Source organism: Charadrius vociferus, unplaced genomic scaffold, assembly GCF_000708025.1.
Source record: "Charadrius vociferus isolate BGI_N301 unplaced genomic scaffold, ASM70802v2 scaffold1, whole genome shotgun sequence".
NCBI lineage: Eukaryota > Metazoa > Chordata > Aves > Charadriiformes > Charadriidae > Charadrius > Charadrius vociferus.
In genome coordinates this window covers 9,396,132-9,411,598 of record NW_009647680.1, presented here as the reverse complement: position 1 = coordinate 9,411,598, position 15,467 = coordinate 9,396,132, and the positions used below count along the sequence as shown (strand labels likewise).

The 15,467-nt window shown below is 43.3% G+C and overlaps 1 protein-coding gene across 1 annotated transcript in view; it reads right to left on the bottom strand.

Annotated features, from left to right (window-relative positions):
* TENM4 (teneurin transmembrane protein 4) overlaps positions 1-15,467 on the bottom strand; it is a 376,063-nt gene that overhangs the window by 309,801 nt on the left and 50,795 nt on the right. The gene's annotated exons all lie outside the window — the stretch shown is intronic.

Genomic DNA, 15,467 nt, shown 5'->3' with positions numbered 1-15,467 from the left:
GCAGATGTTACACCGTGATCTACCTTCCTGAGACTGAGACATCACACCTGATGTTGATTTCTTACCGTTGCAAAGGATTTGTGGGGCACAGCTGGAAGAGAGCTCTGCTCCTTCACCTCCTTCCCTGCCCCCAGAGCTTGCGGTAGGAACAGCGCAGATTATCACGCTGGAGAGAGTTGCTCCATTTGGTTATTTAGAAATATTTTAAGAACATCTTTCGGAGCCCACAGTAATGCACATTGACACCAAGGTCTGAAAAGTAAATCCCTGTGGACTCAGTCTGTCCTGTTCAGCCTGGAAATGCATGGAGGGACGTTTACTGAGTCTCGAGATCTGTGTTTGAACATGATTAAGGACAACCACTGCTGTTTTTCCCCTCCTGCAAGAAGCATCGCTTTTCCTTCTGCTAGTTATTTATAGTGCCGCATAAGATATTTTTAAGATAAGGAAAGGCAGAAGAAGGCAGATTGAAGATACATATAGCTGCAGTTTCTTTTAGAATGACTAAATAATGTTTCTCAAACAATTTACTTCCTGAATTTACTTCCTGAAAGTTTTCTTTTGTTTTTAATACTAAACAGGTAGCCAAAAGAAAATGAGGTGTAATAAACAGGTTATTTATACTCACTACAAGTCAACACTCGTATTAGCAGAGTTTTAAAACTCCAGCTCTGCAGTGACTGAAATGACACAGTCGTACCCGGGATGGAAATTGCTCACTTTGCCTGAATTTTACACAACCCTTTAAAAAGTGAAGAAATAAATCTGAAGAGGCTTTTTTTTTTTTTTTTTCCTTTGCAAGGGAGAAGACGGGAGTGGGAGAGAGCTCTCAGGATCTGACCTTGCATCTTTCTGAAGTCCGGAGGAGACTGTATCTGTGAGCTTCAAACCCTCGCTGCCTTCCAGCACAAGTGTCAGCCCACAGGCTTGCAAGCTGTTTTTCAAGCGACAGCTAAGCCACCTGAAGAGTCGCTCTGCTTTATCAGTTCAGCGGGGATTTGTTTGATCAGGTTTACTGGATGATGTCTTCCTGAGTGACAGCCGTGGGTCGGAGTAGCAGATGTGTGTTCAATAAAGCACGTTCCACTCCCAGAGCTTATTTCTTTCCTTTTGTGCCTTATTTACCTTGGCTGACATTATGACACTCAATTAGTCTTAATATTGGAAATGTTTTCTGGATTAGAGATTTCTGTTTAATAAAGCCTGGGAGGAAGTGCTAGGTCTGATTAGTGATGCCTGACTCAAAAGAAAATAAGCTCCCCCAACAGCCTACCAACGGCTAACCTCCCATCCTGAATAATGCTGAAGTGGAGAAGGGCTGGGAGAGGAAACCACCACCACAAAGGATTGGGACCTGTCACTGTCCAGTACCCTTGGAACAGGGACCACGTAGGAAACCTCTTACTTGTGTGATGACTGATGGCTCACACAAGCAGCCTGAAGGTCTTCACCAAAAGGGTTATCAAGCACTGGAACAGGCTGCCCAGGGAAGTGGTGGAGTCACCATCCCTGGAGGTATTTAAAAGATGTGTAGATGTGGTGCTGAGGGACAAGGTTTAGTGGTGGAATTGGCAGTGCTGGGTTAACGGTTGGACTTGATGATCTTAAGGGTTTTTTCTAACTGAAACGGTTCTTTGATTCTATAAGGTAAAGCTCCACCGTATGGTTTCGGTAGCCGAAGAGGCTGTGCCAAGCTGTGGCCGAGCTCTCCCTGGGTCCTGTTTCTGCATCGCCAGTCTCTGTTGGCTGCAAGGGGGATGCTCTCTGTGGGGTGGTGCTGCTCACTGCATTACTGAAATAGGTCAGCTCAAAATCAGGCAAAAAATAACAATTGAACTATTATTCTGTCCCCTAGGATCTTTTGTACCGAAGGCAACTCAGCAGCAGCATTACTGCTCTCAGCAGAGGAAAGATCTCTGCTAAAGCTCCACAGCAGAGGCAGAGGAGGAATTGCTCCTGGCTTGGTAGGCAGGACCTGGCAACACCGCCATGGAGAGAAAGGGCAGGGCAAAGTGGAAGGAGAGCAGTTCATGAAGAGGACAGTGGCTGGAACCTTGGCTGAAGGGATAGCTGGAGAAAAGTCTGAGGTAAATGATGACGGAGAGCCCATGCTAGAAGAAGTGTCTCCCTGTGAAATGAAGGGTTTCCAGGAGGCCAGACACCAGGACCTAAGCTTTTTTGGGAACTGGGCTGCCTGCAGCCCATGGTCCACTTTAGAAGTGGACCTTGTGGGTGCTGTTACAACTCAGCCATGGTGCAGTACAGTCAACAACATTGCCCTCATCTTGTGCCTGTCACAGCTAACACACAGAAGAAGGCCGGTGGGTGCAGGCAGCAGTCCTCCCCACCACGTGGCCACACCATTCCCTTGCACCGTGCTGCTGTCATCCCACGAGTACACTCCACAGGGAGGTTCCTCATATGGACCAAACTCAAACGCACGTGTCTATACCACAATTAACCACTGGTGAATGAAAGGCAGAGGACACGCCAGCATCCCGCGAACCCAAAAGGGAGACAGACGGTGGCCAGGCCCCTGGCTGTGCTCGCAGGTTTGCTCTCGGTACGGCACACAGGATTGCTCTCGAGGGCAGCCTCAGGGATTAGTGGTATTTCATTTCCAGCTCTGAATATATTTTTGCAGAAACTTAGCAGCGGCAGAACGTAAACTTACTTTCAGAAGAGGAATTTGGAGGGTCACGTTCTGCTGTCCAGTGTAGTAAAGTAAAACAAGTTTACATCAGCATTTAAATTTAATAATAATAATATATTAATGCTTTAATTATTTTAATAATAAGCGGGGGAAAGGATTGGTTGAGAATTTTTAAATAAATAATTGCGGTGGCACATCCTGCCAATGTTACGATCATGCTGAAAATTTATCAATACACAATAACACATGTATCGATACACAGTTGCCACATCTATATCGATATCTTCCTATATCAATATATGGGGTGAGGGAATTGTGGGAGAATCCTTTTCTAATATTGCTGTGGGGTAAGTGCTGACAAAGAAATCACTGACATTTAAATGGAGTTTCTGTACTGCAGATAATTCCAGGAATGTGCTGTAAGAAAAGTAAAAATCTCCTGTTGTTCAGTTTTCGATTTTCAATTAATTTTATAGTACAAGTGATGCTGTGCTCCAGAGAGGCTGACATAAAACAGGTTATTATGGGAAGCTCCTACAAAATGTTCAGCTAGTATTGTTAACTCTGTTTTAAAACAACTATCTCCCTATGCAATTATATTTCAATAAGCAAAAGGTTATCTCTGTTGTAAAGACACATAACGGAGAAAATACTCAAACCGTTGCACTGTTATCGCTGGAATTTATCCGCCAGCGTGACTGTGTTCTCAATTACAACTGAACAAATGTATTAAATATCATTCAGATAGGAACATCATCTGGTAGCTGTATATTTCTGAAAAGTTTTTGGATCCCAAGGAAAGAAGACTTTTTTCACCTACTTTATGCTCAGTTTAGGAAAATAAAATAGAAACTGAATAGAAACAGCTGAGAAAGAATAGGAAAAATCTCCATGCTATGACCCAAAAGGGGAACTTAGGATTTGTATTTGCTAGAATTATTATTGGTTTTGTTACAGTATCATCCACAGTGCGCCAAAACCCTTTTAGCGTGAACTTGTGCAAGTCACCAGTCACCTATGATTCACTTGCCTCATCTATAAAGTGGAAATAAATGTCCTTCCCACAGCTGGGTCTTGTAAAGACACATTTGCGGGATTGGAATGCCAGTATAAACCGGTTTCTTATTCAGGGCTTTATAAACTGTAATGAAAAAAGGCTGAGTAATCACCAACAACGCTGATGTCTTATCTGAGATTCCCCCCGAGATCCTTCTAGTCACGGGAAAGTGACAAATTATTTTTCTTGTGTTTCTAATAGAGTCAAAATGAGCACGGCTCTTTGTAATAGTGAGTTCCTTAACAAGCCCTTAAACTTTCATTATACCTTGCTCTGCCGAAATATTTTTGCTGCAGAACCAGACATCAAAGATATAATATAGCTCTGGACACCGGGGCTACTTCACCGACTGCGGCTTTTAGGTTATCTGTGAGAGAGCAACATATTGTTTTGCTTTTATGAGATCCTGTAAAAGGAAAGCTGGTACTTAAAAAAAAAAAAAAAAAGAAATGCTGCAAGCAATATATTGTCTGGATTAAGTCCACCTCCAATACTTATAATTTCAAGGAATCTCTGTCAAGTTTCAGTATAAACACATTGTGGCTGCGCTTACGTGGAAAATAAGAGGGTGCAAGCTCCAGTTCACGTGAAGTAAAAATATTTGTTGGTTCTGACCCATCTCACTGAACTAACACCTGCAGAGAGGCTACATTTTTCCAAAAGTTGGTAGCCAGTATCTTGTTAACAAAAGGCAACCATACACCATCCTTAAAGCAATTTTCACCAAACCGCTTGATTGCCCTCGTGCTGAGGAAAAGAGTACGGTCCTCAGTTTTGCTTAGCTTCGAATCAGAGGAAAAATTAAAACCTGCAGGCTATTAGCTTTTCTGGGGATGCATTCAGAAATGCTGTTCGGACAAACAAGTGTCTCCTTGAGATGGAAGGAAAAATGGATTGGTCCGTATCACATCTCACACCCCACTAACACTGCAGATGGTCACTGACCAGCAGAGCAAGAGGGGGACTTGGAAGTGACAGAGACGTACGTTTCCTTGGAGCAGAGAATCAGTAACAGGTGGAAAACAAGGCAGCAAAGACAACAGGAAAGAAAAAGAAAGAAAAAGAAAAGGAAAGAAAACCACAGCTGATGAAATCCAACTTGTGGGAGGATAGGCTGATTTGAAAAGTTACATGACAGTAATAGGAAGCAGGTCTGTACTTGGATAATTAATCTCAGTTATGAAGTTTTGGTCCATGCACACAGTATTTGTTTTTTGTTTTGGTACATTTTGAGAGAGTGGAGGGAGGGAGAAGATTATGGGGTCTTCAGCACAGAACGAGACAAAGTGTTAATGGGAAAGATTACCGCCGTATAATCCTTTGCAAATGGCATAAAAGCGTTAGATACCTGCACTGCTGCTACGCCTGCCTGCAGAGATATGTCATGGCCAGAAATTTAGTTGCTCTTTCTATGGCTTCTGTAGCAGTATGAAAAATTCAAAAACTAAAGCTGTTATTCTGTAAGGTCTCCTTGCAAATCCATTGGATTTTGCTCACAGGACCATAAAAATTGCCATGCTGGGTCAGATCAATGGTCCATATAATCCAGTATTCTTTCTCTGACAGTGACTAATACTATATGTTTTGGTACATCACAGGAAAACATAAGAAACCTTTCATGACCAATTATGGAACAGCCTTCCCATAGAGGACGGCTCATCCTAACCTTTGGCAGAAAACAGGGCTTTTTTGCTTGAAGCCTGAAGGATTTCTATTAGCTCCTGTCTAACCTGACCTTGGTTATATTTGCTCTTCATATGAATTCCTCTTCCTTTTTCAAATCTGATTGAGTTTTAGCTTAACGATATTGTGTTGCAGTGAATTTTACAGGTTAAATTGTCTTTAGAAGTATGCCTTTTATCACTTCTAAACTTACTGCCCTTCAGTTGCACTGGATGGTTCTTGTTTTGATTTTATGAGTGGGAGTAAATAAGGCTGCCAGTTTACCTCCTCTGTAGTACTCAGGATGCAATACACTCCCATGAAACACCTTTTTATTCTCCTTTTCTTTCAACTAACTGTTCCTGCTCTTTTCTGTCTCTCTCTCGCCTTTGCATTCATCCTAACACTTTCTGTGCTGTGGAAGACTTCTTCCACCCTGAAATCCTCCTATTTCTTTAAAGAAAAAAAAAAAATTATTTATTTAGATCTGGTTTATTCTGCTTTTTTTTTTATTATTATTATTATTTATTTTAAAACTATAATGACTTTGGCAGTGAAATCTGATTTCTGGAGGTCTGGTTCAAAATGCCCTGACCCAGTCACTGTGTTCCTACTAAGTGCCCCCACAGCCGGGTGTGCTGTCAGGCCTTTTTTCCTGCTATTATTTTTAAATCCAGTTTTAATATTCTAGCAATGTATTTACTTTCATAAATGCAGTTCTGCACTGAGTGTGGGATTTCCCTGGCTCATAGTGACCAACTCATTCTCCCCTAAAATCCTCCAGAATCCAGCAATGTGCTCGACCCTCCAACCTGTGTATTTTCCCCTCTGCTTTTCCCCTCTGCATTTCCCCGGGAGACGGGTCAGTCGTTCCCCTGTGTTGGGAGATGGCTCTGGATCCCCTCCTCAGCCTCCTCTAGCCCTGTCACTGCTTTTGTGCCATCTGCCGGTGTTGCCCCTTCCCTCTTCACTGCTTTTCCATGTCAGTAAAGGGCATATTAAATAGGGTCCATTCATACTCCTTTTCCTCAATATCTGCTGCCAAATACTTTTTTTTTTTTTTTTTAGTAGCCCATGTTAAACATAATCAACTGTCTCTTCATCCACTTTTCTGTTACATTCAAAGTAGACTGGAGAAGACTAGTAGAGTGCAAAGGCATGTTTACATCTGTTCCGTCGTGAACATACGACTTATTTGTGATCTCTTATAACTCTGTTATAACACCAGTTCCTGTTCTGGCAAACTGACTAAGGTTCGTTGGTGCATCAGAGATCCCAGTTTCTTTTTTAAAGAAGCAAGCGAAGACGTTCAGCCTGCCCATTCCCCAAGATCGAGTAAGTATCTTCCCTTTCTGTCACCGACGTCAGCTCCATTTCCAGTATCAGTCAGAGAGTGAGCACCACTCTGTTAGGAGAGACATCCACTGCACTTGCTTTTAGCTGTCTAGTCACAGCAGCAAGGCGCTGCCTGTGATAATAAGAACAGAAATACTGTAGCACCTTTGGAATGTGCATTGTTCTCCAAGGCACTTGTTTTGGTGGCATAAATCACCCTCTGGAGATACCAATCTCTTTCTATTGAATACCAGGGCTGCCTAGAGGACCAGCTTGGATCTAATGCCTCAGTTCTGCCTAACTAAAGTTGTCTGAGATGGATCCTCCTCTAAATGACTTGAGAATCTTTAACATAATGCCTTTTTTACAGTCTTCTCTGGCGTTCAAATTCAACTCTGATGCTATTATTAAATGCGTGAGGAACTGCAGGGCTCAGAAGACTGACAATCGGCTAAGGAAGCTGTTAAGAAAGGAAACACATTTTTACTGGGAGGTTTTCCAAGTGCTGGAACAGGTTGCCCAGGGAGTTTGTGGAGTCTCCATGCTTGGAGATATTGAAAAGCCATCTGGTCACGGTCCTGGGCAGCTGACTCTGGGTGGCCCTGCTTGAGCTGGGAACTTGAACAAGATGACCTGCAGAGGTGCCTTCCAACCTCAACCATTCTGTGTTTGTATGATTTTGAATTAAACTCTGTTTGAGATGGCCTTAGCACATTAAATTGGTTTGTGGACTAGTTTGTCAATCCTACGGTAAAAAGAAAGGCATTAAGAACCTTCCAGCTTAACTCCAGATCTCAGAACCTTGTTGGCAAAGGTTGTTTGAGTCCTGAGACCTGCAGTTATCCTCCCAGAAATGCTGTCCAACTTGCTACAGAAGGACAAAGGTTTTAAAAGTACCATGCTCTACTTTATGCAATATATAGTCAATCAGAGAACTTCACTCCAGGAGTCTCTCTTGGATACTTGTCAGGAGAACATTTAGGACCCATTTTCTTTAAAGAACAATAATTGAGTAATGGTGTTTTATATATATATACATTATATGTGTGTGTGTAAATAAAAAACTTAGGAAGGTGTTTCATTGACTGTGAATATTAAGTCCCAGTAGTTAGAAACATAGCAAGAAAATTGTGTTATGTGATGGGATGAGAAAAAACCCTGAGCTGTATGTCTCAGGAGAAATCAATGCACTGTGTCTTTTAATGTCATAAAAAATACCTCCCAACAAGATGTATTCAGAGTAGTATTAGCAGAAAAGTGAGCTTCTAATGGCCGTTATTGATTAAGGCAGAAACAGCAGACGATTCAGAGGATACTGCTGTTGTACGAAACAATTGGAAGTACCATCGCCTTACTGTACTTGAGCAGATTTAGTGAGGATGCCCCAAACTCAATATCCGCAAAACTGCCACTGGAGTAACCACAGCCCTTTGCTTCAGTGAGAAAGGGGTTTGCTGAGCTTGAAAGAAGCTTCCCAATCACCCAATTGGAGATACTACTCCTTTTTTTTCCCCAAAATTTTGCTTTTTTCTCGAGTGCAAACCCTCCTTTGTCCTTCTCAAAGATTTCCTTAACCATCCCGCTTCCCCTCCTTAGCATCCGTCAGAAGTTTGCACGGGGGAATGAGGACAAGAGTCCCCTTGAGGGACAGCAGCCCTGATGACTTGTGCCATTCATCAAGAAAAAATGACTGCTTTGGGGAACGAATCCACAGTGACTGTAGGAGTGTCTCTAGGAAAGGACACACAGTCAAATGCAGCTGAGTTATGGAGGCCTAATAGCACGCCGTCACGCCATCGGTTGTAACTCAAAAAGGGTGGGTGCAGGTCCTGCGTGTCTGGAGGGGACAATGTGGTATGATGCAGAAGCGCATTGCACATTGGCTGGTGCTGAGAGGGACAGAGATGCACTCGTGGTATCTGCTGCTGTCTCGAGGAGTGCTCCTGATTCTGAGCTGGAAAACGTTGCATTGCAATTGTCCCCTTATGCTAAATTCCTCTCTTTTACGGGGGGTGAGCTCATATAACGGTGCCGCAGCTGCACGGTGGCAACTTGTCAAACCAGAGCGATTCAGTGCAGTTTGACTCTGCGCCCGCGTCCTCCAAACAAACCTCCTGATCGGCACAGACCGTGTCGGCGGCCTCTTGACTCGCCGCTCTGCTGCATTATTGAGATGAGAGCTGCTGAGAGCCATGGCCGACGGCATTAAGGGCCCTGCAGCGCGTCTGAATGCTGGCCACGCGATGCTGTAAACGGGCCAGGACGGATGTTTTGGAGGGGGGCCAGATCACCCTAAGCTCTAGCCAAGGAAACCAGTTTGCGACTAACCCCTCGGCGAACGCACGTTTATTCGGTGCAAGATTAATATACCCGAAGTAAACAGAGAGACAAACAGACAGGCTCTGGAGCAGTGTGAAGAGGTGACAATAAATAGGGATGATAAAGAGCATTAACCAAAAGAAATATCTGCAGCCAGCTGTAAAAATTCCTGCTCCCTCATGGCTATTTTACAGAGAGCTGTTTTTCTCTGGCAAACAATAAATAACGGCGGCAGGTTTTGCAGCAGGGTGAAGGGCACTGGAGCGGTGTCGGGGGGGGCTGATCGGAAGGAGTAAGGTGCTCAGCATCGCACGGGGTATGCAGACTGGGAGCGGAGAGCATCGCCGCTCGTCTGCTGCTAAAAACACTGGGATCACCCCAAGCGATTGAGCCCGTGCCAAGTAATTCGCCGCTCCGTGGACAGGCTCTGCTGCTCGTTCGCGTTTGCTGACCTGATGCAATTCCTAGTGCTTAGTGGTTTAACAGAACTCTTCGGGAGACACTCGATTTATCACTGATAAATCACTGATGAAATCTAAAGTTCAGTTATGAAGTGAGGGCTCAGCCACAGCTGTATAAAAGGCTTTCCCCTGGCTTAGAAATACACCGGTAAAGATACTTAATATGATAACCCCGCACAACCCCTGCACCGTTCAGTCCTTGTTTTGTGCTTTTGTTCCTAAGGCATAATTATTGTTTCTGGCTAATGATGGGATAGATCTGTACATCCATACCGTGCGCGACCAGCCTCACCCTGTGCTTCACCAGCTCTCAGCTCCTTTGTGTACACCGTGAAGCAGATAAACTCAGCAAAGAGCTTCTCCGTTTTAATGGGAGCATTTTTCAACACTGCTGATGCCATTGCCTCCTTTGCATGAAATACATCAGTGGCTGGATGCTGGATAGGCGCCTGTCTTAGGATGTTTCAGGGGTCCTTTCTATTTGTCGTTCAAGCAACGACCCAAAAGCAGTGAATTTTCACCCTTTTCTGTGCAAAACTTTAGCAAGTTTAGCTTTGGGGAGATCTTACTGCAGCCTTCCAGTACCTAAAGGGGGCCTACGGGAGAGCTGGGGAAGGACTTTTTACAAGGCCATGAAGTGATAGGATGAGGGGGAATGGCTTTAAACTGGAAGAGGGCAGGTTTAGATTAAACATTAGGAAGAAGTTTTTCACTTTGAGGGTGGTGAGGCACTGGAACAGGTTGCCCAGAGAGGTTGTTGAGTCCCCATCCCTGGAGGTGTTCAAGGCCAGGCTGGAGGTGCCCTGGGGCAGCCTGGTCTAGTGGGAGGTGTCCCTGCATATGGCAGGAGGGTTGGAACTTGATGATCTTCAAGGTCCCTTCCAACCTAAACTTCTATGAAGTCCCCTTATCTCACTGTACACTATGCTTCAGATGTGCAGATGGTGAAGACCTCTTTTCCTTGGAGGTGTGGGCTGATGATAAAGCCCATGAAACATTTTGAAGCATTCAGAAGAATTCTGGATCTGCCTTTGAACCAGGTTCTCCGCCCATTTGCTTCTCAGCTGCTCAAGTAACAGCCAATAACATAACCAACTCCGCAAGCTCTGTTCTGAGCTGCACTGGATATGCAACTGGAACTTGGGAACATTGCGGAATAGGGAAGAGGACCTCACCTCAAATAATTATTTTTTTTTTCCCTGTGCCTGCAGTGGTCACCATACAGGCTTGTGAAACCTGCCTTAGACAGCTTGCCGAACATCAGACCCAAATCTCTAACCCAACAGATTTACCTGGACACCACTTGAAAAGCAGGTTTTGCCCTTTGATCCAAATACGCACTGAAACCAGTAAGAGATCTGCGGGACAAAGTCCTGCCTGCTTATTCCTTTATGTGTATCCGTTATTTCCCAATAACAGATACAGCACTGCTGCTCTGGATCCCGACCCCCATTACACCGACACGCTGCAGCAGCTTCTCTGACTTTCTCATCTGTGTCATCCAGAAAGGTGCTGCGGTACCAGATGTGGCCCCGTTCTGTATTCCTCTTTCATTTCCATGCATTGCCTGCCTGATACCGGCGTGGAAATAACACCAGCACAGTTCAGCCTTCACCTCTTCATGGCATGATTTATGTGCCTCATACAGCAGCTCTCGGAGAGATTATTCTTATTTATACTGTGCTCCAGCATAGTTTCTCCTCAAACTACCTCGGATGCTTCTAAATAGAAGCAACACCAGAGCAGAGAAATGAAATGAGAGTTGAAACAGTGGGAAACAAAGTGTCTGGGCACCGCTGCATTAAAAGAAAATCCCACACTGAGCCCGTTCCACTGTGATGTCTGTAAGGGGTGCGGACACTCTGCCTGTGGGGTCACATTGCACCCCGTACGTGGGTTTTGACAGCAAAATGGAAATGTATGGGTGTTGTTCACACTTTGTATAATGGTGCTGGGAAGCTGGTTGGGCTGATGGTTGGTTTGAAATGGGACATAAACCTGAACCTAACCTTCTTTAGTGAGCTGCGTGCTAGAAGTTGAAGAGACGTGCCTGCCTGTCTTCCTCCCAACCTCTTTTTTTTAACACTTGCTAGACTGCCTGTTGTTAGGGGAAAGGGACATTTTAATTGCAATTAGTAGTTTAGGGGTATTTTAATTGCAATGTGGTGGGGAGCACTACGTCTAGGGTACAGTCTCATCAGTGTGGTGTTGGAGCATCTCCCTTACGAGGAAAGGCTGAGAGCGCTGGGACTCTTTAGCCTGGAGAAGAGAAGGCTGAGGGGAGACCTGATTATTGCTTACAAATATCTAAAGGGTGGGTTGAAGGAGGATGGAGCCAGACTCTTCTCGGTGGTTCCCAGTGACAGGACGAGGGGCAATGGGCACAAGTTGGAACACAGGAAGTTCTGTTCCAACTCACGGAAAAACTTCTTTACAGTTGGGGTGACAGAGCACTGGCACAGACTGCCCAGGGCGGGGGTGGAGTCTCCTTCTCTGGAGATTTTCAAACCCCGCCTGGATGCAGTCCTGAGTGATGTGCTCTGGGCAATCCTGCTTTAGCAGGGGAGTTGGACTAGATGATCTCTAGAGGTCCCTTCCAACTCTGAAAATTCTGTGATTCTGTGATTCTGGGAATGACAAGGCATGATGGGTGGCTCACTCCATTTAGATAAATTTGCTCCTGAGCAAATGAAGTTAAATGACAATAGGGCACTTCTAAACAAACAAACAAACAAACAAAACCCCAAACCCCAAAACCCAAGGAGGAGTACTACCTGTTAAGCTAACTTGCTTTGCCTAATATAGGAAAACGAAGGCTGAGAACGAATATGCAATATTTCCAGTGGGTAAACACTGGCAAGAGAAAAAAACAACTGAGCTAAAAGAGATTTTTGGCACTGGAGTGAATTAGTAAAAAATGGTATGAATAATTGGAGGCTGAAAATGAGATGAACGTTTCTGTGCATCTGAAGAATGAACCAACTGTTTCCCGTAAAAGCAATGGGAGTGAGGCACTGATTTGGCTTCAGGACAAAGAGTTTATTCCTGTCTATAGAGTGAGTCTGAGCCTGGCGAGGCGGTGGGTGTCTTTGGGCCTTAGGACTGACAGGGCATGGATGACACAGGTTTGACTAATGTCCTTTCTGCAGTGGCATCAGCAAGAGAGGGAAAAAAAATAATGGAAGGAGGGAGGGGAGGAAAGAGAAGGAGAGAGGGTGAGAGAGAGAAGACAGGGAGGAAGGGAGGGAGGGAGGAAGGGAGAAGGGAGGGAACAAGAAAGAGAAAGAGAAAGGAAGAAAGGAAAAGAGAGAGAAAGAAAGAAAGGAAAAAGAGAAAGAGAAAGACAAATGAAGAAAGAGTAAAAGAGAGAAAAAAAGAAGAAAAAGATAAATGGAAACAAAAAAAGAAGAAATAAGGAAAGAGGGAAGGAGCAAGAAAAAGAAAGAAAGAAAAGAAAGAAAAAGAAAGCAAGAAAGAAAAGAAAGAGCAAGAAAGAAAATGAGAAAGAAAGAGTAAAAGAGAAAAAGAAAAATAAGTAAAAGGAAAAGAGAAAGGGAAATGAAAGAAAAAGAAGAAAGAGAGAAGGAAAGAGGAAAAGAGTAAGAAAAAAGAAAAGAAAAAAGGGAAGAAAGGAAAGGAAAGGAAAGGAAAGGAGAGGAAAGGAAAGGAAAGGAAAGGAAAGGAGAGGAAAGGAAAGGAAAGGAAAGGAAAGGAGAGGAAAGGAAAGGAAAGGAAAGGAAAGGAAAGGAAAGGAAAGGAAAGGAAAGGAAAGGAAAGGAAAGGAAAGGAAAGGAAAGGAAAGGAGAGGAAAGGAAAGGAAAGGAAAGGAAAGGAGAGGAAAGGAAAGGAAAGGAAAGGAAAGGAAAGGAAAGGAAAGGAAAGGAAAGGAAAGGAAAGGAAAGGAAAGGAAAGGAAAGGAAAGGAAAGGAAAGGAAAGGAAAGGAAAGGAAAGGAAAGGAAAGGAAAGGAAAGGAAAGGAAAGGAAAGGAAAGGAAAGGAAAGGAAAGGAAAGGAAAGGAAAGGAAAGGAAAGGAAAGGAAAGGAAAGGAAAGGAAAGGAAAGGAAAGGAAAGGAAAGGAAAGGAAAGGAAAGGAAAGGGAAAGGAGGAAAGGAAAGAAAGAAAAGAGAAGGAAAGAAAGAAAGAAGGAGAAAGAAAGTGTAATAACCTTTTAAACCAAAACCAGCTCCACCTAAAGCCCAGATGACTTCAGAGAAGCTGATTTACTAAAGCTTTCTAACGTTTCACATAATCAATTGCATCTCACCATTGCTTGACTATTGTTTAACATACAAGAGCAATATAGTTCCAGACCTTGCTTGGGGCAGGTAATGATGGTGTGTTTGTGTGGGATGGAGTAGTAATTCATTTCAGACACGGAGGTAATTCATTGCAGACACTCTTTAAGAGACTTGGGGGAGAAAATAAAATGACAGATGATTTTACAATAGTTCAGGATTTTATTTTTTTTTTTAACTGCTGACCCTGGAACTGGTAATAGCAGGAAATGGAAAGATTAGCATAAAGAATGGTCATTGATACTTGGGGTCTGATAGCCATTTTTGCTGAGCCTCTATACTTATTTTGAAAGGAATGAAGCATTAAAAACAGCCAGGGTTTTCTTTCTTGCACATATACAGCATTACAGCTCTTATGGAAAGTGTAAAATGGGTGAACAGGAATTATGCCAAAGGGTTTCAAAGGAGTAACTCTGAACTCACATAAAACATGACAGAGAATTAGATCTTTTTTTTTTTTTTTGTTCTAAATACAGCAAGACTTCTCAGAAGGCTATAGAAAAGTCATCATTTTTCATTGAATTCTTTATTTTTCCATATGAGAAGAAAGGATAGATTTTGTTTACTGCCTGCTTAGTAGTAGAAAGTGGTTCTGCACAGTAAATGAGAAAAGCGGATATTCATATCCAGAAAAATAGTCTAAATCTTAAGAATATAGGAAAGAGGTTATTCTAGGGAAATCAGAGATGGAGGTTATGGTAGAGTACAGGGAATCCACCTTAAACACTGTGAGAATCAAGACAACCCTTTAAGATGTGCCCTCGGAACTTGGTTACTTTATGGACAAGTGCCCATTAAAGGATATTGTAGGGATCATGATTTATTAAGTCAGGTTCTGTGGCGCAAAGGTGTCTGTCCAGGCAACAGCGATTACACCAGAATTGCTCTGTACTAAAGATGATCAGAAGTGGATTAGACTCGTTCACACCTGATCTGCTCGATTCAGCCGGCAGATTGACCTCCCACCTCAATGGACACTCCTGCAGCTTAACCTCGAGTCTGGAAATCTAGTGGTGCCTTTTTCCTATCCTCGTTCTCAACTTACCAGGCAATTTTAGTGATGCAACAGGTAACCCACTGTGCTTTCACATAACTTTGCAGGTTAAATACACAAAATGGGTGATGTGACTTGAAAGATGTCCTAAATAACCTTGTCTTCATAACCACAGGAGCCTGGCGTGAAAAATGCTCAGGGGAGGATGGATGGGCTTTAATTTGGGAGGAATAGCATCAATGGATGACACAAGCTAGAAAAGTGCTAACAGTTGCACTGAACCAAGCAGTTAACAAAATTGATGTGAATAATACTAACAATAGACAACTACTTGTGTGACTTTGGATCTTTCACTCTCTGAGTTCCTAGAGGAGCCAAGGTGAGGAGATATTGGATAAGGGGATGGGAACTGCTGAAACTGGCCTTTTTTCTTTTCCTGATATCAAGTCTAGGAAAACCCTGCAGCATTCTCACTGTAATGTGAAAAATAAAGCATTCAGGTGTCATACTGCTGTCTTAATTGGCGTAATCACGCATTTTTTTCCAGGCACAAAGAAGAAGGATGCTGCTGCTTCTACATTAAAGGGAGAATGAGTTTTATGAGTCATAAAAGAGGAGGAAACACAGTAACGTGAGCTCAACTGCTGTAAAAAAAAAAAAAAAAAAAAAAAAAAAAAAAGGAAAAAGTTT